Below are 26,110 nucleotides of genomic sequence, written 5' to 3'. Positions count from 1 at the left end.
CAAGTAACTGTGCCCCGGCGCGCCTGACCGGTAAACTGGGCCTGGGCTCACGTGGCCCCCGCCGGGGGGCGGCGTTGCGTGGGGGCGACCCTCCCTGCTCGTTCTCACATTCTGAAACCGGCGTTAAGCAGCTGGACCGAGACCCCCTCCCGTGGCCTACTTATCCACTTTTCTGCTTGGAAAAACCTCCTTCCCCAAGGCCCGGAGGCCCCTCGGCGGCTCAGGGCGGCTCCCGCCCTTCCAAGCTGTGAACTCCGAGGGGCAGATATCGCGAGAGGGAAACAGGCGCCGGTGATTGGCCGGCTTCCCCACCGGCACAGCTAATAAGAGTCGGGCTTCCCACCCACGTGCTCATCAGGCTCCGCACAGCCGGCTTCCTGACCTCTAAGAGAGAAGCGTCCCGGCTTGTCTCGGCCGCCCTCCCCTTCCCCCCCCAATAAAATAAAAAAGTGAAAAAATGAAAGTCAGGTTACTTCCTAAACTTGAAGAAATCAGTCTGAAAGTTTCACAAGTTGGCTGTATTCAGAATGTCCTGCATCTCTTCAAGAAGATGACTTTTTTATTGTGAAATTTGGCAACCAGGAAAGTAAATTAAAGTAAGTATATTAAAGTTAAAATAAGTATATTAAGATTTAAACCTGAAGAAGCTTCGAGAAAATGGCTCCTCCCTCTATTGCAGAGGTGGGGGACCTTAAAGTGGAAAATTATATTCTCAGAGGATGTTGATGTATTGCTTGATTTTCCTAAACTTTTTTTTCTTTTTTTTTTTATAAAAGGAAAGGTCATTTGGTTAGGTGATAGGTCATAGTTGGAAATGAGTGCGATATTAAAAATATCAAAAAAAAATTTTTATTATAAATAAGAAATTACGACAGTTAAAGCATCTATTTAATTGCAATTTGTTTCAGTGAATTGACATCTTAAACTTTTAAAGTATGTTTATCATATTCCTTTTTGTTTTGCAAGGCAATTGGGGTTAAGTGACTTGCCCAAGACCACACAGCTAGGTAATTATTAAGTGTCTGAGGCCAGATTTGAACCCAGGTACTCCTGGCTCCAGGGCCGGTGCTCTATCCATTGTACCACCTAGCCACCCCTATATTCCTTTTTTTAATAAAAAAAAGATTTATCTTGATATTTTTTGTCATCACCTTCATTTCTGAATATATCCTTCCCCCTCTCCTACCCAGAGAATCACTCCATGAGAAAAGAATTTTCCAAAAGAAGAAAGTTCTGTTAACCTATACATCAGCTGAATGGGATAGTATATTCAAATCTCAACACCTATAACTTCCCACTTCTAAGAACAGAGAGTAGTACACATTTTTTTCTTCTGGCAAAGCTTGATTATTAGAATTACATGTTCAGTTTTGTTTTATTCCTGTCATTTATTTTTTGTACTCATTGCTTCTATTTAGAGTGGAAAGGCACCCCAGAGTGCATTCATTTCAAGCCCATCCTTTTTCAGATGAAGGAACTGAGGACCAGAGAGAATAACTCAAGTTCACAAAAGAGTTGGAATCCTTAGTCTCTGACTTAAAATGGAGAGTTCATTCCATTGTGCCATGTTGCTTCCATAAGTATTTTGAGTCAGTTTGTTTTAACGAATTATCTTTTCTTTCTGACTGAACATTTGGGGAGCTCACATCAATGGAGACTACAGTAATTCACAAGTGTGACAATATTTTCCAAGAAAGTGTAGCTGTTGGTATCTCTAAGGTTCCTTCAACCCCAAAACTTTATGTTTATCTTGCAAGACATAAGCTATATCTTCCTTGAGGTAGCATAGTGAGTTTTGTACAGGGACAGCTGGGTGGCGCAATAAATACTTCCTCTTCCAGAAATTCTTTCCTTTATTCCTTCTGTTGGTTTTGATTATCTCTTGTGAAACTCCCATAGCACTTTATTCACCCTCTCTCTAATGCACTTATTCTATAATATTGTATATTTTGGCGATCTATTTTTGAGTATTGTCTCCTCCTAGACTGTAAATTTCATGAAGGAAAAAAAGACAAACGCTTATTTAAGTTTTCTATCTCTTAAGTATTCATATATAAAACACTCCAGCCTAGTCAACAAACACCCTCCCTTCTCTTTCCTGAAGATTCCCTGGATAATAAAAGCACCTAACATAATGTATTGTCTCCACGACCTTCATCAATTTTGAGAAATGGTTTTAAAATTATCTTTAAAACTACACAGAAGGGGTGGCTAGATGGTGCAGCCCTGGAGTCAGGAGTACCTGAGTTCAAATCCAGCCTCAGATACTTAATAATTACCTAGCTGTGTGGCCTTGGGCAAGCCACTTAACCCCATTTGCCTTGCAAAAAAAACTAAAAAAACCACACTGAATTAATAGAAAGCTCCTCAAACCACTGAATTTTGTAGCCTTAAAATACAAGTATTGTTATCATATTCCAGAATCCTATAAATTGTAATATAAGTGCTTCCCCTTTCTTTGTCTTCAGTTTCCTTATCTGTAAAACTGAGGTGATTAGACAAGGACTCTAAAAATCTATTACAGTTCTAAGTCCTTTAATCCTATGAAAAGTCTAATTTTCTACATTTATTTAATTTCAGTACATTAAATGTCCACTGTGTTAGATAAAGTTTAAATAAGAGTCTCAAGTTACTTTGAAAGATGACTATGGTCAACACAAAGAACAACTTCAGTCCCAGAGGTCTCATGATGAAAGGAATGGGCAGATGTCTGTTATCTTTAGATTTTGTCTAAGTTGTTTTCTTCTTGTTTCCCCTATTAAATTGTGAGCTACTTGAGAGCCTGGACTGCTTTGTACCTTTCTTTGTATCTTCCAAAGTTGGCAGTTCTTGGAACTTTGTAGGAGCTTAATAAATGCTCTTTGATGTAAAATTTTTAGATTTGAGAAAATTATTGTTATCTGGCTAACGGAGCATCAAATAAATTAATCCAATAGAAGTAATGCTATTGATGAAGGTGAGAAAGTGCTAGATTCTTTGGAAAGTTGAAATGAATTTCACACACAGATTCTTGACTTAGAGGTATAGGGACATGAAAATTTAGTACATACTACTGTGGTTATTAAAGAAATTAAGCAGTAATAAGGGCTAGATCTCTTAGGGAAATCTAGCAAAACCTAAGTTAATGTAAGCTCTTTTAAAACAGCTGAGGTTTTTTTTGGGGGGGTGGCAAGGCAATAGGGTTAAGTGATTTGCCCAAGGTCACACAGGTAGGCAATTATTAAGTGTCTGAGGACAGACTTGAACTCAGGTACTCCTGACTCTAGGGCTGGTGCTCTAACCACTGAGCCACCTAGTTGCTTCTGTAAACTCTTTTAAGGAAAAGGTATTTTGTTTATTGAGTTTTGGGGAAGACTAACTCCTTTTATCTCAGTGGGTTTACATCTTAGCATCCCTTTTTGATGGGATAAACTTTGGGGTATTTACATCTCAGTACCCCATTTTAATGAGACAACTTTGGGCATCAACTTCAGGTATCTTTTTCTGAATATCAAAATATACCAGATGGGAGGACCAATCTTTCCCTTTAGTAAGATACCTTTCAGGATATAGGGTCTAGGTTAAGTGTTCCAATAATGAGAATTATTTAGATAACAATGGTATGGAAGTCAGACAGGACATACAAGACCAGCACAAAAGGAAATACTGTTTGGCAAAACATTTTCCTCTAACTGATATTTTCTCTACTACATTTTCCCTCTCAAACAATTCAGGACCAAATTCATTTGAGATTTAGGATGAAGATGTCCTTTCCTCTTTTGAAATGGCTTCCTACTGAAAAAGGGGATGTGAATTGTTCGTGACTAGCAAGTCCCATTTCAGGAGGAGTCGAGTTGCAACTAGAAATTGGCTATAGCAGTGTCCAAGGAAAACTGACTTCCAGAAATGAATAGATGATATCCAGCATGGGCCACTAGATGGAGACGTACCACTGTAATTTGGAAGAGATGAAGTTTATGAGAAGGTTAAACCAGCAGGGGCCCAACATGAGCAAAAGAAAAATGATTAGGAGTGGAATGAGTATGGGGTCAGAAAGGAGAAAAGCCAGGAGCCCCACCCAGAGGAGGATTTTGGAGAAATGAGATCCTCATGGGCCTTCTGTATCCATGCAACCTTTTCTATGATATGCTCAATTCAGAACTTGGCCTGTTGGGAATTGTTAATGCAATACAGCAAGAGATGTTGGCAAGGAAGCCAAAGGATAGTCTTAAGGCTATCCTATTATCCAGGACCATGTTAGCTAAAGGGTACAGGGATTCATGCAGGTCAGAGAGCATGTGCAGTTTCATTAGCTATCTGGTTAATGGTTGCAGTAAAATTTTTAAAAAAAGGAGTTCATGGTTTATATGTTCATACCAAGGCAGAAGGTACTTTATTCCCTTCAGATACCAGAGGGCAGTTTCCCAAAAAACTTCCTTCTGTATCTTCAAGGAGAAATCTGAGGTAACATTATAAAATGAAAGAAGGGCAACAGGTGGTCAGGGTACAAATGCCTAAAGATGTAAAGGGAGGGGCGGCTAGGTGGCACAGTGGATAGAGCACCGGCCCTGGAGTCAGGAGTACCTGAGTTCAAATCCAGCCTCAGATGCTTAATAATTCCCTAGCTGTGTGGCCTTGGGCAAGTCACTTAACCCCACTGCCTTGCAAAAACTTAAAAAAAAAAGATGTAAAAAGATGCTTCTCTCAAGCAAAAAATGATAGACCCAGGGGGCTTCCAGGTGGTAACATTTCTTTTGGTGTCTCCTCCTTCACCAGGAACAGGAAAGGATATTCTGCAGAGAAAAGTATAGTCCACAGGGGCACAAATGGTTCTGGAGATCTAGTTAAGATGTGATTGTGCTGCCACAGCAGCTGGGGTGGTGAAATCCAAGAGTGACAGTTGTGGTTTATTTGGGGTGGGTGATAAAATGAAAAACCCCAGGCTCTCTGACTCAGCAGGGTACAAAAAGCCATAGACTTGAATTCCCAGGTTGCTCAGGTTATTACAGAATGTTCACAAGTTAGATTCTTTATCAAAGGAAAGACAGTTTTTAAGAAGACAGTAAGGTTAAGCAAAGAAGAGATGATTACAAGCTGGACTAGGGGAGAATAGCAAAGGCAGTTAAGAATGGGAAACAAGATAAACATCCCTGAGATAAGATGGTGACTAGACTTAGATTGTCATAGATCCAGCTGCAAGGAGCTGTCTCATGAATCCAGGAGCTATCTGGTTAATGGAGAAAGGAAGCAAGGTCTGTAGAATAGGAGTGTTTACAACCTATTGTAAAGTAGTGTCTGCCTCCAAGGGCCAGAGGCCAGTGACCACGATGAGAAATGGGCTCAACTACTGTTGAGTCCACAGTGGCTTAAAATTAAAGACATAGTGGTATAAATATAAGAGGATCAGTTGCCAGGCTTACTGCTAAATAGGGTTTGCAAAAGCCAATTCAGAAGGGAAAAACACTTTAACTATACAGCAAAAAATTACAAGATTTGTTTCCACTACAGAAAGAAGATCACAAACTTTCTCTGGACCCAGAGTTGCCCTGCCCCACTAGTACCTCAGCTCCGCGGGGGTTAGAGAGATCACATGGCAAGGTATTGGAGTGAAGAGTGAGATGCACAGAGGCTACTGAAAAGGTATTGGATTGCAGGGGACTGGTATAATTTCTCAGGGGTTCTGTAAAATGAAGTCAACAAGGGGCAGCTAGTTGGCATAATGGATAGAGTACTGGCCCTGGAGTCAGGAGGATCTGAGTTCAAATCCAGCCTTAGATACTTAATAATTGCCTCACTGTGTGACCTTGGGCAAGTCACTTAACCCTATTGCCTTAAATAAATAACATTTTTTAAAAAGTCAACAGAACACCCAAAAGTCTGTTCATGGGTACAGTCAGGTCTGGATTCCTCAGTGCAGGTAAAATCATTCTTTGCCAATCTGCAATTTAAGGACGTGTCACAGGAATGCAGGTTAGGAATCCTTCAGTGGTCTAGACAAGAACCCCAGATACAAGGTACTTGGCCTACTCAGTGACTCTTGGAAATGGAGGAAGGAGAAAATGTCTTCCCAACTAAGAAGCATGGAGAAGAGGGATTCAGGATACCCCCCTAAGGGAGTTACCAGAACAAATGGATTGGCATAGAGCACTGAGTCAGTTACAGAGCCAAAGAGGGATTTGGCAAAGATGGCATCAGGGCATTGGTGGGCACTACCTTGAGGGTGTGAATGACAAACCTAGCAGTCTCAGATACCTCCACATCTACAGAGTTCCCCAATTTGACTAAAGAGTTATCCTTCGGGGGCGGCTAGGTGGCGCAGTGGATAAAGCACCGGCCCTGGAGTCAGGAGTACCTGGGTTCAAATCCGGTCTCAGACACTTAATAATTACCTAGCTGCATGGCCTTGGGCAAGCCACTTAACTCCATTTGCCTTGCAAAAACCTAAAAAAAAAAGTTATCTGTCCATTGGCAAAAGACAAATGAGTCTACAGAAGCTAGAAGGGAGAATATCAAAAACTGGATTTACTTCATGGAATCATGGAATTGTTTGATCAGAGAGACAAAAAAATTGATTCCAGGAAGGGAAGAGAGAACATTAAATTGCAGAGAATGAAAGCTAATCACTAGGGAAACAAGAAGGGAAAAGAGGAATACATAGAGCTATTTACCCTTTTCTGTCTAATGTGTCTGCAGGATGTTCAGGTACCTTCAGGAAGAACAACTTAAGGTTCTCCAGGGCCTCACAGGAGTTCTCAGGGGGTTCTAGAAAACTGAACAGGAGAAATTACAGTATTCTTAAAAACATGAGTTGAACTGGGAAGGCCTTTTAACTTGACTGCAGTGAGAGTGGTCAGAATAACTCCCTTCTGTTTTACTCCCAATAGATCAGTCTTGAACTTTCCAGGATTTCAAATTAAACTATATCCTGTGGACTTACTTACAGGGGAGGCATACTTGGGCAATTGTCTGAGACACTTTTTAGCATATTCCATGAAAGCCTTCCTGATAGAATCTAGATGTGTAGCAAATTGAGTAATTTAGTGTTCTTTAGGATCTACAAGATTGCAGAGAGCAGGAATGGCCCGTCCATAAAGGAGCTCAAAGGGAATGAGTTTAATATTTTTCCAAAGGGTAATACAGATTCTTAGTATTCCAAATGGGAGAATCTTTACCCAGTCCTCTTGTGTTTTGGCATAACTTAGTTAAGACATGCTTGAGCATGATTCCTTTTGTCCACTTTGCCAGTAGATTGTAAGACTGAGTGTGAATAAGTGATCTTAAGTGTCTGTGCTACAGTCTAGGTCACTTGTGAACAGATAGCAGGGCCATTATTGCTTTGTAATTAATAGGGCAAGACAAAATGATGTGTAATCTCTTTTAATAATAACCTTTTGGTCCTAAGCAAGGGGAAAGCCTCTACTCAATGAAAGTCTATAATAAAATCAGAAGTTTAAAAACCCGGGGGGGGGGGGGGGGCGGGGTATGTGAGTGAGGTCTACTACCATTCCAACCCCCTCCCCCATAACTCCCTTTGGGGTTCACCAGAGCAGAGATAGACTAAGTTCAACTGAATAGTCTCTCCCAGTTTGTGGCCTATAAAAATGGGTTTCATTAGAGAATGGGTGACCTGGTGTAGTTCAGAAAGATGTTTCCATTGATTCTCCTCTGGAATGAGGTGTTGACTTGAAGGTGTCTAGAACCATCCAAAAGAGTAAACATCATTTTGTGTCAGGACTGTATTAGTTCCTGTGAGTTACACCAAGTTTTATTTTATAATGACCAATTGGTTGTAGACTGTAAGACGATATCTGAGAGGTAGTTAATCTAAGAATGATGATTGTAGATTGGTGGTCAGGTTCTCATGGCCTCTTAATTCATTCAGAACTTCAATACTTTATTGAATCCATAAACTCATCAATATATTTACTTTCTTCAAGATCATGAGATTTCATATGAAGCACAGTCCAGGATAAGAAGAAACAAAAGAACAAATTGTGAAGAATTTAATGAAAGTTTCAATATTGGCATAAACTTTATTACAATATTCATATAGTTCCTAGGAGAAAGCGCATAAACACAGGTGAGAAATAGAAATGTAATGAATGTGGACAAGTCTTTACATACAATTCAACACTTTGGGATACATTGGAAATCCATAATAGAGACTTTATGAGTTATGATGAATGTGAGAAAGCCTTCTGTTCTAGAGGAAACTTTTTGATCATCAGAAGATCTATACTAAGACAAAACCCTTTTGTAGTGATTGTGGGAAATCTAACATTCACTGGACATAAAAGCCTCCACACTAAGGAGAAATCTTTTAAGTGTAGTGACCATGGAAAAGTCTTTAGTTAAAATTCAAAACTTTTGGTACCTCAAAAAACCCACACTGCAGAAAAATCCTATGAATATAGCAAGTGTGAGGAAGCCTTCAACTGTAGTTCTAAACATATTAAGTTTCAGAGAATCCACACTGTAGAGAAATGCTATAAATATAATGACTGGAAAAACTTTTCATTATTAAAAAAAAAAGCCACAGCACATCGAAATCTCCACACTAGTAAGCAACCTCATAAATGTGATGAATGTGGAAATCTGTTGGCTAATAAGATTTCCAGGGGTAAAACCTTGTGAATGTAATGAATGTGGAAATGCATTTAGGTAGAACAAAAATTAACTTATACATTAAAAAAATACACAATAAGGAAAATGCTATAACAGTGTCAAGAGCAGGTTTCAGATTATTCCCAGTAACAACAAACTTGGATAAATGATGAAAACTGAGCAGTCAATATTGATGGAGCATTTCCTAGACCAGGCAATATACTAGTGCCAGGAATACAAAGAAAGGCAAAAGTCATTATCTTCCCTCAAGTTGCTCATAGTCTAATATAGGAGATGACATGCAAACAGCTAGGCACAAACAAACTAAATCACACAGTAAATCAGAAACATGGGAAGATACTAGTCTTTTTTATGTTATTTTTCCAATTATATGCAATGGTAGCTTTTCAACATTTATCTATTTGCAAATTTATGAATTCCAGAACTAAAGGAAAATGAAAAAAACATGAGAAAGGAAGGAAAAACAAAAAATTTTTAAAAAGTGAACATAGTAGACATTTAGACTGATTTTTTTTTCTGGGAATGTGGATGGCATTGTCCATATCAGGTCTTTCAGGGGGCAGCTAGGTGTGGTCAGTCCTGGAGTCAGGAGGACCTGAGTTCAAATCCGACCTCAGACACTTTAATAACTAGCTGTGTGACCTTGGGCAAGCCACTTAACCCCATTGTCATGCAAAAATCTTTTTAAAAAAAGCATAGCAGGTCTCCCAGAGTTGTCCTTGATCTCTGAATTGCTGAGGATAGCTGTATCTATCTTAGTTGATCATCTCACAGTGTTGCTAATGTATATAATATTTTCATGATTCTGCTCACTTCACTCAGCATCTGTTTCTGTAATTCTTTCCATGCTTCTTTGAAGTCTGACCATTTATGATTTTTTTTTTTTAGATTTTGCAAGGCAATGGGGTTAAGTGGCTTGCCCAAGGCCACACAGCTAGGTAATTATTAAGTGTCTGAGGCTGGATTTGAACTCAGGTCCTCCTGACTCCAGGGCCAATGCTCTATCCACTGTGCCACCTAGCTGCCCCCCCAATTGATGGGCATCCCTTCACTTCTAATTCTTTGCTACTACAAAAAGAGCTGCTATAAATGTTTTTGAACATGTGACTTTTCCTGTTCTTTAGATATAGATCTAGTGTTGATATTGCTGGATCAGAGGGTATAATCAGTTTTATTGAAAGATAGCAGTCTTAAGAGGGACCAGAAAAAGCTTCCTGAAGAAAGTTGGATTTTAGCTGGAATGGGAAGAAAATGAAGATGAGAAAGACCATTTCAGGCATGGGGGACAGTCAGTTGCAATTCAGGAGATGGGGTATACATGAAAAAAATTTTGCATTTAAATAAAACATTCATTAATCGGATATAATAGTGGTATAATTATTGTGTCACACGATGGTTGTCAAAATATATTAGAATGATTTCATATGGGTGGAATCATTGGATTTGGGATCCCCAACTGCTCCTCACTTTAACTCAGTTTACAGATTATCCCAACATGTATAAATAAATAGGATTTCTCCCAGGGAATACTGTATACCTATAGGCAGCTAATTCCCACAGGGAATACCTTAGTAAAACATAGTCTGAATGTTTACAGTTATTGTGTTTAGAGCAATATAGGACAATTATTTATTCCCCACATACAAAGGAAATCCTTAAGATAGAGATATTTAGAGGCAACTACTGACAGAAATTAAAGTATGCTAATGGTAACCCAGAACTCCTATAATAACTCTCTTGGAATATTGGTACTTAGAAGGTGGGACATTTAGTGAAATAGCTAAATAGACATTTTGCTCTACAACATCTGAACAACAAATGGTTCCCTTAAGCAAAGTTATCCTGATTCTGGTTATCTCCCTACCTCAGTCACCAATTCCATCCTTTCTCTTTCCTAGGTGATCTCTAAAAATCTCTACTTGTAATCTATGCCCTGAGTGAATAGAAAGCCAGCCTCAGTCCCGATAGCCAGATAGCCATGGTCTTACCATGATATTTACAGCTCTGAGAACTTGTCATTCTGAGCAAGTCATATCTTTTCAACATTTCAGGAAAATCTAAGACTGTAAATTTCATAACTATTGCAAATCTGCATTGGAAATGGGTGTTTCCTCATTGAGAAGAGGAACTGCTTTTGCCAGTGTCTGCCATAAATATTTTTTCTCTCTTGTAAATAGTTTGAAATAGATGAGTCTGACCATTCTGGAAAACAATTTTGATCTAATTCAAAGAGATCAAAGGAAGAAGAAAAAGGCTTATGTGTACAGCCTACAAACAAATGAATGGATGAATAAATGCCCTGCAGTAACTTCCATGGGGTAAGGGTAGAAGGATGAAAGATTTGATCTGCAGACCTGGCTAACCATAAGAAAATAGCTTGGAGCAAGCTCCTGGATAAGCCCAGTACTGGGGTGAAGTGTCTACCATAAAAATTCTCCCTTTTTTCCCCCCAACTATAGTGGGAGTTCTGGATGAATAGCTTCTTCCACCTTCTTTGTCATCATAAGGGAGTACAAGTGACTTAGAAGGCAGGGTCACAAAACCAGTAAGTGTCAGCCTGAATCCCAGGCTTCCTGACTTGGAGGCCAGCTCCAACAGTGGATAGAAGGGCAGAAAAGACCAAAGAAAGGAATTCAGACTTGGACTAACTGAAAAACAACAGGTTTTGTAGAACAGATCATGAAACATAATGCCTGACTTGATAAAAATGTGGAAAACTGCTAGTTCAGGGTATGGCAGTATTGTAGGACATTTTTGCTCCCTTATTTTTCTTGTCACAAGGAAAGATTCAATCTAGAAGCTGGGGAAACCTGTTGTGTCCCCTCCCCCCTGGAAACAACAGTGATATAAAGACAAAGTGCATAAGCAAACATGAGAAAAGATTAGTATCCAGGGGCAGCTAGGTTGCACAGTGGATAGAGAACAGGTCCTGAAATCAGGAGGACCTTAGTTCAAATGTGAATTTAGATACTTAGGCTATGTGACCCTGGGCAAATCACTTAGCCCTGATTACTTCTGAGAAAGAAAGTAACTTGGGAAAAGGAGAACATAACAAAATGTACTTATTTGTTGTCTATAGTTTCATCTTTAAGCTGGGCAATTTCAGCTTCCAGCTTAAGGGTATCTCATCAAACCTTTTCCAAAACTGTTTTTCCTCCCATTTCTCACAGCTCGATGAGTTGACACCAACTCATCCCCTTCCACAAACCTCTTTTGTAAGATTTTGCCAAATTAGTGGTTAACCTTTGCTTACCATAACTATCCACTTGGTAATAAATTAAGTAATTGCTTTTAATGGAGTGGATTCTAGGCTTTTTTTTTTTGTCTCACCCCTGAGGTGGGTATTTAAACTTCCCTAGGAAATGTTGATAATGGGTGTTTCCACTTGTTATTTCTTTCATGAATTGTCAAACCAAACTCTTGAATGTATGTGATTTAGATTTATTTTTTATCTATTTCCTATTTTTTGGTACAGTTAAAAGGACAGTATGATGCAGTGGAGTGGGCTTGGAGTTAGAGAAGTCTTGAATTCAAATCCAGATACTTGAGTCACTGGACAAATTCTTAACATTATGGGCCTTGATCTCCTCTTTTATAAATAGAGTTTGAACTAGATTAATCTGCCCATTCTGGAAAACAATTTGGATCTAATTCAAGGGAAGAAGAAAAAGGCTCATATGTACAAAAACATTTTGAGCAATTCCTTCTATGGAACACTGTTTTCCTGTGACTAATGGAGTGTCTCAGAAAAATCTGAGACTTGTGTGAATGAATACAAAGTGAAGTGAGCAAAACCAGGATACAATAACAACAATGCTGCAAAGACAAAAACTTTGAAAGCCTTAATAATTTTGATCAACAAAATGACTGACCATAATTCCAAAGGAGTCATGAATGAAACATGCTCCATACTTCCAGATGGAGAGGTAGTGAAATCAAATGTACAAATTGAAGTTTTTTTCTTTATTGGCATGTCCAGTGTAGAATTTTTTTCTGAATTATACATGTTGGTAATGCTTTTTTTTCTTCCTAAATTTTGGAGTGGGGGAGGTAAGATGGAAAGAATATGAACCTGAAAAATAAAATGAAATTGAATTTTTAAAAACTTATAGAGATAACAGATGAAATACATAGAATAAAATAAAATAGTCATTATGAATGACCTGCAAAAAAAGTACCTGGTCTAAGGTCACCGCCATTCCACCATGAGATATCAGAGCAGGTTTTTGTAGAGGAAAAAGTATATCCTTTGAATTTTGTGGGGGTTTTTTAGGTTTTTGCAAGGCAATGGGGTTAAGTGGCTTGCCCAAGGCCACACAGCTAGGTAATTATTAAGTGTCTGAGATCGGATTTGAACTCAGGTACTCCTGACTCCAGGGCTGGTGCTCTATTCACTGCACCACCTAGCCACCCCCTCCTTTGCATTTTTAAAGCACAGAATTGGGTCTAAATTTTTACCAGGACTTCAGAAAAGGAACAGTCTCAATTCTTACACAATCAAAAGAAGACTTTATGGAGAAGGTGAAACTTGAAGTGGGTACTGAGAAAGACTGGACTTAATAAATAGAGAGGAAAAGAATGGAACATTCCAGACAAGGGGGACAAAGTGGTTTAAGACATGGAAGCTAGAATGTATATGTCTGTTGTATCATGTATACTGAGAATTAAAAGCCTTGCCTGTTTGTCTTTTTGGATCTTGTATGCTGCCACAAGATGGTGCCAATATCCTAGAGGAGGAAGTCTTCAACATAACTGATACTGTATGGACTGGAGGCAATCAGGATTGCCCAAGTCACACAACTACTAAGACTCAAATATCTGAAACCAGACTCCAGGGCTGTGCTCTATCCACTGCAACCACCTAGCTGCTCTCAGTCCAGGGCCATCTTCAGTCTCCTTGATCCATATCTGACCACTGGACCTGGATGGCTCTGGAATAGAAAAGTGATTACTTTGCACAGCACCCCTCACTCAAATCCAATTCACATGCATATTGTGGCTTCACCTCCCTGATGTGTATTCTTCCAAAACACAGGACAAATAATAATAGCATAACTGATAAGGCACAAAAGTCCTAAGTCAGAAGAGTAGCACTCTTCCTGACATAAAATTCCTGATAGTGATGTTCTGCCCCCTAATGAATGTATTATGAAATAACACCCTGAGTTGAGAGGCACTCCCCTGATGGGATTCCATTCTATAAGAGTGCTTCTAAAATTCCACTTTGGGTCTGATTCTTAATTAGGCCCCATGCAAGAGAACTACAATCCTAGTAAACTAAGAAACATGTATGTTAACCTAATTTCTGTTTGTTCTTATGGTCAAACTGGAGGTTATCACATTAGCTTAATTCTCTCTTAAGGCCATACCCTTAAAGGTTGTCAGAACATACCAGTTGGACTAGAACAGCAGGTCCATGAGGAGTAGAGCTTTCTGAAAACCAGACTAAAGGGTTTGGATTTAATTCTTTTTTTTAAAAAAATCTAAATTTAATATCAATAAAAAACATATACAAACAAGAATTAAATATTGAACAAGGACTCAAACTCCAGTATTTTGGGGTTGTTTTTAAAAGTATACATATAGTTTTCCATATAATTGGAGAAAAATTAAAAAAAAAATACTTGGGCCAGTGCTATATAGGACAGTGGTTGAAATTTCTAAGAGAAACAGAATAAATAGAAAAGGGAAAGGGGCAGCTAGGTGGCGTAGTGGATAGAGATTAGTTTGAAGCAAAGCAAGTTCTAACCATAGAGGCTAGGTCACAAAGGTTTTAAAACGAAAGAAAAGAAATACCTTATCTTGGGTTTGGTGAGAGAAAGAAGGGCAGGGGAGAAGCCAAATATCTTAAACTTAGAGCACTGGTACTGAACACTTGCCATTTCTTTGAACATCTTTTTTAAAATAAAGGTTAGAATTGGTATAGCACATTGGGCTTTGCAAATGATTTTACAAATGTTTAAATTTATCTTCCTGATTGCCCTGGACATAGATGCTATTGTCCCCATTTTGTAAGAAACAAAAGCAGACAGTGATTGAATGACTTGGCCAGGGTCACACAATTGGTGTATGAGGTCACACTTGAACGCTGGTCTTCCCATCTCCAGGTCCAGCACTACCTACTGTGTCAACTAGTTGCCTAAAGAGAGGGCAAAAAAAATCAAAATGACCAGATTCCAACTACCTCTCAAGAACTGATGTAATCAGCATGCATGTAGTATATTTTTTTTGGACATAATGAGAGGATTTTTTTGTTGCTTATCTATACATATTTGCTACAAGGCTTTTGTTTTTTCTTTTTCAATTGGAGGCAGGTGAAAGGGGGAAGATGAGAGGTGGATTTTGTCAATTAAGTTTAAATAAGAATACAGGGGGCGGCTGGGGGGGGCAGTGGATAGAGCACTGGCCCTGGAGTCAGGAGGACCTGAGTTCAAATCCAGCCTCAGACACTTAATAATTACCTAGCTGTGTGACCTTAGGCAAGCCACTTAACCACATTGCCTTGCAAAAACCTAAAAAAAAATAGGGTTTTTTTGTTTACAAAAGGGATGCAGAGAAAAATGTTTAATTGAAAAAAATATTTAGAAAAAATTAAATCTAATAGTGACAGAAAGGAGCTGGATGATATTACATTTTTAAGTCATTATAGGGGGCAGCTAGGTGGCGCAGTGGATAGAGCACTGACCCTGGAATCAGGAGGATCTGTGTTCAAATAATTACCTAGCTGTGTGACCTTGGGCAAGTCACTTAACCCCACTGCCTTGTAAAAACAAAAAGTCATTATACTTACATTCTGCTAAAAACAGACAAATCACCAGTGTTTATATTTATATTTATGGTCATGTTTTTCTTGTTTTGGTTAATGTTTGAATATTTGTTCTTAATGAAAATTAAATTAATATTTTTTGGGGAGAAGTCAAGAGTAGAGGGGAGAAAACTGATAGCTAAATATAACACATTCCTTATGATATATGAACCTCAAGTCCTCCTGACTCCAGGACCAGTGCTTTATCCACTGTGCCACCTAGCTTCCCCCATATTCATGATATTTGATTTTTTTCCCTTGTGTGGATTTTTTTAATGTGCAATAAGGTTTTAGCTATGTCTAAAGGCTTTTTCACACTTAATATATTCATATGTTTTTGTTTCAGTGTGAATTTTCTGATGACCAATCAGATTTGGTTTAGTAGCAAAGGCTTTTCTACACTCATAACACTTATAAGGTTTCTCTCCAGTGTGGATCCTCTGATGGTAACTAAGAATTAAGCTACATTTGAAAGTCTTCCCATACATTAATGCATTGTTGGTGAAGTTATAGCTAATCCAACCATTCTGGAAAGCAATATGGAACTATTATAATAAATTAATAAATTTAAGTAATTAAGTAATAAGACAGCATACCTTTGACCCAGCAATACCAATACCAGGACTATATCCTGAAGAAATCATAAAAAATGGGGAAAGTCCCACATGTTCCAGATTATTCATAGCAGCTCTTTTTGAATTGGCAAAGAATTGGAAATTGAGGGGTTGCCCATCAGTTAGAGAACAAGTTATGGTATATGAATGTTATGGAGTACTATAGTTCTATAAGAAATCATGAATGGTTGGGCCCTGGAGAAGCATGGAACAAATTACAGGAACTGATGCTGAGGGAAGGGAGCAGAATCAGGAGAACCTTGTACACATTTAACAACAACCTTGTGAGTTAATCAACCTTGATAGATGCAGCTCCTCTCAGCAGTTCAGAGCTAGGGCAACCCTAGGAGACCTGCTATGGAAATTGCTATCCCCATCTAGAGGAAGAAAAAAAAAGCAAAAAATTCCTACAGAATCTAAACACTACATTCACTTTTTTAAAATTTCTCATGTTTTTCTTTCCTATCTCATGGGTTTCTTTTTCCTTAATTCTCATTCCTCATAAGAAAATGACTAAATGACTAAAATTCTTCCCACATTCATTACATTTAAAAGGTTTCTCCCCAGTATGGATTCTTTGATGATCAACAAGATTTTCTTATGAGTAAAAAGGCTTTGTCACATTCAATTACATTTGAAAGCTTTCTCTCCTGTGTGAATTTGTTGTTATAGAAGTTTGGCTCTATAAATATTTTCTCACTCATTATATTGATGAGTTCTATTGTGTAGTCTCTGATGTCTAATGAAACTTTTCCTCAAAATGTACATTACCCCACAATCAATATGTTTCTGTGGATTTCCCCCAGTGTGGACTCTTTGATGATCAACCGTGTTACTGTTATTAGTAAAGGCTTTGTCACACAGTCTTTACATTCATAGGGCTTTTCCCCAGTGTGGATTGACTGATGTATCAAAAGACTAGATTTGTAACTGAATGCCTTTTCACACTCATTACATTTATAAGATTTCTTCCCATTATGGAGTCTGCTAATCAATAAAACTCTTCTTTAAAATGAAAGATTTCCCACAATCATTGCATTCATAGGGTTGTCTCCCAGTGTAGATTCTGTGATGATTAACAAAGTTCTCTTAGTAGCAAAGGTTTTGGTGCACTCTTTACATTCAGATTTTCCCCAGTATGGATCCTCTAATGGCAAATAAGAACTGAGCTATGTTTGAAAAATTTTCCACACTCATTACATTGATAGGGTTTTCTCCCATTATGGATAATTTGATGATCAAAGTTTCTCTTACTAATGAAGGCTTTCTCACAATCTTCACATTCATAGGTTTTTCTACAGTGTGGATCTTTTGATGATCAACAAGGTTGCTCTTATTAGGGAAGGCTGTGTTATACTGACTACACTCATAGAGTTTCTCCCCAGTGTATATATATTCTCTTATGTACTCAGTTGGCATGATCAGTAACTGAAGAGTGCCCAACAATAATATTTATATGAATGCTTGCTGCCATGATAGGAGGAAGACTCTGGTTGAACTGTGTTTGACATGCTTCATATTCATAGTCTCTCTGACCTCTAGAAATTCTTTAAACAAAATTAGAACTGAAATTAAAGCATTCCTCAGACTTCTCACATTTTTGACTTTTTCTTCTTTGGAGATCTTATCCTCAACTATGCAATGTATGAAATCTCTTCTTTGCTTTCTTCCAGGTTCATTTCTTTGATGCCCTTTTAATCTTCTTTTCAACTCACAGATTTTTTTCAAATTTAGGTATCAGTAAAACATTTCTTTGGATTCCTTTAACTGTTATTTCCTGGAATTTTGCTTCTTCAGAAATTTCCTACTTTAGAGTTACTTCATCATTCACAGTTGTAGTCCTGAATTCTGATAAGTAAATTAAAAATGTTATCTTTTTCCAGTTTTAATTAGGGAGTTTAATTAAATCTAAAGAATGGCTTAATAATGTTGGTAAAGTGTGAGATTATCTATTGCAGTGGGGAAAGTGCCATTTTGAAGCTTTTTAACTTTGCAGAATATGAAATCAAAAGAAGATAGAAAGATAAAGGGCAGTAGTTTTAAAAAAGGCCAGATTAATTGGGTGTGTATATACATACATGTAATATATACATAGGCATACACACGTGTATACAAACATATATACAATGCTTATATATGCATTGTATATTTGCGTATGTATTTATATACCTCAATTAAATATATAGAAACATGGGGTCAATTAAAATGAAGAAATCATACTAAGGTGAATGAAAAGGAGAATTAAGGATTGTGTGAAAGGACCAAATATCGTCAAGAATAAAAGAAGTCCCTGGTTGAAAGGAATAAACAAGAATGACCAAGGAAGTATGAATCATAGCTAGGAGAAAGTTGAAGATTTTGTTTAAATTCTGCTACTTCTTAAAAATACAATTCCTGCTTCCAGTTTTTTACAAATACATTTCTGAGAGAAAACAAGATGAGAAGGTGAATTTCATTGCCTTTGTCATGAGGCACAGGTGTATTTGTGCAATGCTATCTAAATCCTTGAGATTGAAAAATTAAAAGAATGGCTTCCTTCATTGTCGTTATTTCTATGAAGTATTATCAAAGTTTCTAAAAGGACTTTTGTGATTCTTTGAGGCAAAGCAGATAGTGAGGTCCTTAATGATATATTAGTTTGTCAGTTATTTCATGCTAGAGGTTATGAATTGCAATGGAGTTATGTGGGAGGTTCTTTCTCAACTCTACATGTAATTTCTTAGGCTCTCTCTCCCCAGAGCTTCCAGCAAATCCAGCCCTCATGGCCCTTCCCTTCCTTCTAGATGGGAGATCACAGCAGGTTTTGGAAATGGAATTTCTGCTGTAGGGAAAGATAATGGGATCAAATGAAGAATGGAACCATATAAAACTTCCTGTAAGATTCACTGTAACTAGCCCTGTTTTTCTGCATACAGAAAAGAAAGAAAATACCAAAAGAAGATTTAGAAGAAAAAGTATATATGAGTTTCTATGTGGATGGTTCAAGATAGTGTACCCTGGAAGTCTGGGGCAAAGGAGTTAGGATGATTTGGCCTTAGACTTATAATTCCCTTTTTGTTTTCTCTTTGTCAAGGGGGATAGGAAGTTCTAAGAGTAGTAAGATAATATCACCTCTCCTAGGAGAATCTTTTTCTTCCAAAAGTTACTGATATCCAGAAAACAAAATTGAGAGCTACACATATATGTATGTGTACTTTAATTCTATAATATGTCTTCCTATTGCTAAAAGACCAAGGGAAACAAGAAAAAAGACACAAGAAAGGATGAAAAATGAGACAAAGAGAAAGGGTGATTTGGGCTGAGAACATTCATACCTAGTCCTGTTATTCACTTTTTTTTAAGGTTAAGTGGCTTGCCCAAGGCCACATAGCTAGGTAATTATTAAGTGTCTGAGGCTAGATTTGAACCCAACTCCAACACCGGTGCTCTATCCACTGTGCCACCTTAGCCGCTCCTGCTATTCATTTTTAACTGGATGCCCAAATAATTTATCAGCTACTCAAACTATCCTTTGCTCATCACTTTAAAAGTAATTTTATTATAAATTTAATTACCATCAACAAAAAACATAATGAATAAAACTATAAATATCAAGATAGTGTTATAAAAGTACAAAATATAGTCTTCAAATAAAAGCATCTTATTTGAATCTCTCATTCTCTTTTCCTGGTTATGTAAATTGATACATTCTCTCAATACTAAAAACAGTTCTTTCTGCATGGAAATGACTGGACTGCTTTGGTTATTTAACTTCAGCATGTGCTTTTTAAATGTATTTTTTAATGGAATTCTAAAGGAGTCAATCATATGTAAAGCGTTATTTTTTAAATTCCTGGTATTGGTTGTTTACTAGATATACTCAGAAATGTACCTAAATAAAATAAACAACTTTACGTCTCCAAGGAACTTCACAAGACATCTAGTTCAGCTTATGCCAAAACAGATACCAGCTCTAGGACATCTCTGATAAATGCTCATCCATCCTTTGGTGAAGATCTCAAGTTAATGAGAAAACCAGTATCTCTTAAAGTCCTCCCATTCATTTTTTAGAAAAGAATTATAATTGGGAGACTTTTTTTTTATTAGAACTAACTAGCTGACATTTGCTTTTCTGTAACCTTTCCTCACTGTATAAATAGACCAAGTTTCATCTCTCTTCCATATGACAACTCCCAAGTCAAAATTCAGTTGTTTCTATAGGTACTAAAAAGTCTGAAGCAAAGAAGTTCCAGGGTATATTTCCCAAGTCATAGGTGAGTAGCCTGACCCAGGAAAGCTAGGTTCTCATAATTCTCCAACATCATATCCCTATGTAGGTCCTTCTGAGCTGGGGCCAGATCTACCCATTCCTTCTGAGTGAAGTACATAGCTACTTCCTCAGAGGTCACCAACTCCTGAAATAACAGGTTCGTGCTATATCAGGGACAATCCAATCAATCAGTCCCTGGGTCTTGAAGAAAAAGATTCAGAAAGGCAAAGGCATGTATGTGAGTACAGGAAAATGAGTCTGCATGCCTAATGGGGAACTAGGATGAAAGTAGTCCTCTTTGGCTGAAATATGAGTTGTCTTTATGGAGAAATCAAGAGAGCACCCTATGTGAAGGGTGATATTTAGTATGAGGATCTCATACTAGAATTGGTTGTTGGGGCAGCTAGGTGGTGCAGTAGATAAAGCACCAGCCCTGGAGTCAGGAGTACCTGGGTTCAAATCTGGTCTCAGACACTTATAATTACCTAGCTGTGTGGCCTTGGGCAAGCCACTTAATCCTATTTGTCTTGCAAAAACCTAAAAAAAAAAATAAGAATTGGTTATTAGACTGAGAAACTTCAGGATGTGGAAATATGCTGCAATCATACTTGAAAACAAGGAACAAGATCTTGGGAAGGTCAGAGGGAACCATAACTTGAGGACCCTGGCCATCAAGAGCATGACTACCCCTATCTGGTCTTCTTGGACCCTCTCTTTGGAAAAGATAGGATTCTAGGGAATAGGAAGAGCAAAAGAGAAAGAATCATGAGTAAATTCTGTCCTGAATCTCCAAAATGAGGATCACTGCCTTCCTTACACAGAGTGGATTTATAATAACTAGAAAACTTTCTTCCCTCCTACCAAACTGACTTATGAAATGAGGATTCTTTGTATCACAGATTTGGAGTTGGAAAGAGTCATAGATGTCATCTAGTTCAGCTCCCTCGTTTTACAGATGATGAACCTGAGACCTAAAATGATTAAGTGACTTGCCCATTGTCACTATATTAAGTGACTGGGCCAGGATCCAAAAAAGGCCCATTGATTCCAAATCCATTTCTCTTCCCATTCTTCCATATCGCCATCTCTTGTCAGTATCATTTTCCAATTGTTTCTTATGTTTATGGTAATGTTCCCAATAACTCAAGTCAGAGACAATGGAAAGCTACAAGAAGAGACAGAAAGAAAAGGAAATCACCCAATTATGTAAAGATTGGAGCAGAGTTCCAATGACTTTCAATGAGGCACAGATGGAGAACAGACTCAATAGGAAAAAAAGGACAAATGAAAGAACTAAAGAGATGATCTCTAAGTCCTCTTCAAATTCTATATCGCACTATTCAAGGTAAATGTGAAGTTGAGATCTGAGAGTGAAACCCCAGGGAAGGGATGCAGATGGGTACTACAGAGAGCTTTGCCAAGACATAGCCTCTGCAACTATAAGGATTCTGGTAGATTTAAGCTAATGAGGAGCCTCTCGGGGATACTATAGGAAATGCCTCTTCTACTGCTCCCAGGATGACTATCACTGCCAAAGACATTCTTGTACCTGGGAAGGGAATGGAAAATGTAAATATATGGAGTAAGATTGTAAGGAAACCCTTGTAAAAATTAGTCTCTAAACCTCAGAAGGGACACTATGGAGAATGGAAGGTAGGGAGGATACTTGAACTCATGTTACTTCTGTCTGCTTTAGTTTCCTCATCTGTAAAATGGGGATAATAGGGTTGTTAGGATAAAATGAAATAATTGTAAACTACTTTACAAACTTTAAAGTATCATATAAATGGATAATCAACCTAGATTATTTAAATTATCAAAATAGTATGGCCTTAATCCCTCCCCCTCACTTCTTTTATTGCCCTAGCAATAATTTCTTCTACCTTTTATTAAATAGTACTGACACCTACCCTACTATTTACAATTATATCCATGACTTCTCCAAGCTTAATCAATTTTTTGTACATCCATTTGATCAATTCTGCTTTTCAAGCATTCTTCTTTTTGGATTTTTGTGCCTGTTACTCAAGACACTCTGCCATCTGGTCCCTTCTTCCTTCTGTACTTTTAGACTCTCACAATGCCTGGCAGTTATTATTTCTTTGTCTTTGCCCTTTAGAATCTTTCTCTTCCTTAAAGACCCAACTCAGGTCTCACCTTCCCCATGAAGTGTTTCCTGACCACTATCCTTAATGTACTGTCTCTCAATTATTCCTAGAGTATTCTCATAATCTCCCTCTCTCCTCCTTTCCTATCTCGTAATGTATATATGTGTGTAGATAGATAGATAGATAGATAGATAGATAGATAGATAGATAGATAGATAGATAGATAGATATAGATAGATAAATAGAAAATTATATATTTTCCTGCTGGGCAAGAAATTATTTTATTTTGTTCTTTTGCATTCCAAACATCAGTCCTAATGACTCCATAGTATGTGCCTATAAAATGTTTCAAAGATCAAAGGGATACATGAAGTTAAATACTCTTTTGCCATTTAAAAAATGTTGCCTTCTTTGATAAGTTTGGCCACTAAGATTCTTCTGGCTCTCAATGGAGCCTGGAGGTAACCTTCCATGCTCAAAGGCTTGGCCAGCAATGCAAAATTTCAAGGACCCTTTCCCAAAAAGTACAAACTTCAAGACCAAGGCTATTTCAAGGCTGCTGTTACCACTATCTGGAACATATTTCCTCCTTCTCACTATTTGTTCCATCCCTAACCGACCAGTCTTTAATGTTCTTCTCAGATGCCATTCACCTTAGGAAGACTTTGCTGATGATTTGTTAGCAGCAGCATTTCTCTTGTGCAGACTCTAATAAACACTACTAGGTTGATATAAAAGGAGACATCACAAGAAAATTAGAAAAACATGGAACATATTATTTATCAGACTTATGGACAGGTCAACAGTTTATGAATAAATAAGAGAGCATTGCAAGGTATAAAGTGAATAATTTTGATTAAATTGAATTGAATTTTTGTACAAATAAAACCAGTGTTGCCAAGAACAAAAGGAAAACAGAAAGTTGGAGGGAAGTTTATAGATAATTCAACAGATAGCAAAATATCTCAGATATTTAAAGGATTTTGTCACATCTATAAGACTTCAAATCATTCCCTAATTGAGAAAAAGGTCAAAGGATATTAACAGGCAGTTTTCCAAAACAATTTATAGTCATATAAAAATGTTCTAAATCATTACTGACAAATGAAAATTAAAACAACTGTGAGATTTTAATTTACATCTATCAGATTATCAAAATGTTATAAGGGGAAAAAATTGTTGGAGAGGATATGGAAAAATGGGGACACTAATTCACTGATGGTAGAACTGTGAACTAATCCAACCATTTTGGAGAGCAATCTGAAATTATGGCCATAGAGTTATTAAATTGCCTATACCCTCTGATCCAGAAATACCAAAAGTAAGTCTTTCTCAAGATGCTTAGGGAAAAAGGAAAAGAACTTATTTGCCCTAAAATATTACAGCTCTCTTTGAGTGGCAAAGAACAGGAAATTGCAGGAATACCTATCAATTAGGGATTGGCTAACTAAGTTGTGGTATGATTGTGATTTAATACCACTGTGTTTTAAGAAATGATGAGCTCATTGATTTTAGAACATGGAAACACTTGCATGAAATAATTTAGAGTGAAATGAACAGAACCAAGAGAATGTAGTATGCAGTAAGAGCAATATTGTCTTAAGAACAACTTTGAATGACTAAATCAGTTTGAGTATTATACTCAAATCAACTACAAAGGACATATAAAGATGCTATTTGTCTCCAGAGAAAGAACTGATAAATAGAAGTATGTATAGAATGGTTTTCCATATATAATATACATTATACACACACATACATATTTGTGTGTAATGGTAGCCATCTCCAGGATGGGGTGAGGAGGGAAAAAATTTGAAAAGTACAAGGTAGAGAATAATAGAATTTTTAGAAAGAAAGAATAACTTTGAAAATAAATTGTAGTATTTGTAGTTTTTTAAAGTAAACAAAATGAAATATAAATTCATGGTTTTATAGTGAATCCTCTTTTTATGTTAGGCTGTGTACACCGAAATATTTTGGGGTTTAGACTTGTCAAACCATGTACTACTGTGAGATCTCTAGGGACAGGGACTGAGTCCAAGCTAGATTTTATTTCCCTGTATCTGGCACAACCATCTGTCAAGAGTGGCATTTTATTTAAAAGCTTGGAAATTAGTTGATTTGTTGAGGATTCATCTAGCCTGGGGAGATGATCAGAATACAACAAAATGCCATCAACTAAGTTGGGAAGACTGAGATCTTTATCAGTAGAGGAAGCACCATGCTGAAGTAATTGTGGAGCCTTGGAGTTCTGAAATTTGAAAAATGATTATTATTGTAGAATATTTGACTGAAATGGGTAATCAAAAGGTGACTAGTGTTTTCAAAATAATTAAGTTTTCTTTTCCAATCTCGATCTCTTTTCTGATCCATCAAGTCGTCTCTGGAACATTTAACAAGCCAGTTTCCTCTCTATTGTTTGGACAATAACACTTGCATCCAGGTCTGAATCTCTCCTGGCAGAATGGTCAGAAACTAATTTAGCATCAACCAACACAGGCCCTCTTCCTTTGTGTGTTTTGTCACATCTCAGCCACCTTTGATAGAGCTCTTAGGGACATCTTCAGACTTCACAGGTCTCAGGATACAAGTCTCCTGATGTTGAAATTTCAGGATCATTAATGGAAGATCTCCCTAATAGTAGTGATATTCCCTCAAAGGTTGGATCCCTGCCTCCAAGATTGGTTCTTCTCCTGCTCTAGACACCCAAGCCTCAAGATATTAGGGCTACTTCACTAGTTACTGTCCTTACTTAGGAGCTAATGCCCTCACTTCAGCTGGCCTTTTCTCAGCAAGGACTTAAGCTTTAGATTCCAGGAGCTATCCTTGGAGATAATGTGTCATCTACTGAGACATGAAAGAATATCGTAAACACACTAGTCTGCCGTGAAAACAAATATCTATGGTAATTCTCTGATAGAAAAGCTTCTGAAGTATTAACTTTCATCCATCTTTATCCAATACTGTCAGATTACCCATTTTCAGGAACACTGTAGAGATTTGTGCTTTTGACAGCGTTAGGATTAGATGATAACTTTTCAACTCTGAGATTTATTTTTTAAAATAAGAACTCAAAGTTCCTCGCTAGCAGCTAGCCAGGGAGCCCCAACGCACTGTGCTCTGCTACTAGCTGGCTCTTCGCATCTAATGCCTGGATTACTGAAAATGTTAGAGCTTCAACTTGTGGGATCCTCTACCATTTTACCTTTGAACTACCAGGCAACATTTGGTTACTTTGAAAACCTACCATTTTGGCTTCCTTGACTCTAATCTCCCCCGGTTCCTTCCATCCTATCCAGAATGAAGCAATACTGTCATCTTGTTGGTGTGGGGGAAGTGCCAAGGGGTCTCGTCTTCCCGCCTGCAGGATCCAGCCCCAACTCTCCGACTCCAGACTGGCAGGAGCTGGACCCTGCTGCTACTTACTCAAGCCTTGCTTTCCTTTCCTCCTGCGGTGTACCCTCTCTAGTTGGGGGCACCTTACGGTGTCCCACCGAACACGGAGCCACCAGGGGCTTGCCAGTGCTCTAGGCCAACCCCCTCCTTTCACAGATGTGCAAAGTGCCGCTCAGGGAAATGGGGGCGCTGGGGGCCGGTGGATGCCACAACGTCTGGTCTAGCTGAGGCTTCCTGACTGCCGGGCACGCTCCCTGCTGTGTGGCACTGCCCCCTTTCCTGGAATACACAAACGTGCGTGAAACTCCATTGTCCTGCGGCCCCGGCCCACCCT

The 26,110-nt window shown here is 38.0% G+C and overlaps 1 long non-coding RNA gene across 1 annotated transcript; it reads left to right on the top strand.

Moving 5' to 3' along the window:
• On the top strand, nt 1–25,939 carry LOC141495922 (uncharacterized). The gene is made up of 3 exons (XR_012470898.1): nt 1–596; nt 5,488–5,619; nt 25,680–25,939. It is a non-coding gene; the product is annotated as an uncharacterized LOC141495922 (long non-coding RNA).
• Nucleotides 25,940–26,110: the final 171 nt, after the last annotated feature.

Source organism: Macrotis lagotis, chromosome 8, assembly GCF_037893015.1.
Source record: "Macrotis lagotis isolate mMagLag1 chromosome 8, bilby.v1.9.chrom.fasta, whole genome shotgun sequence".
NCBI lineage: Eukaryota > Metazoa > Chordata > Mammalia > Peramelemorphia > Peramelidae > Macrotis > Macrotis lagotis.
Note: the sequence above shows the minus strand (reverse complement) of the source record. Positions and strands in the feature narration are given on the sequence as shown.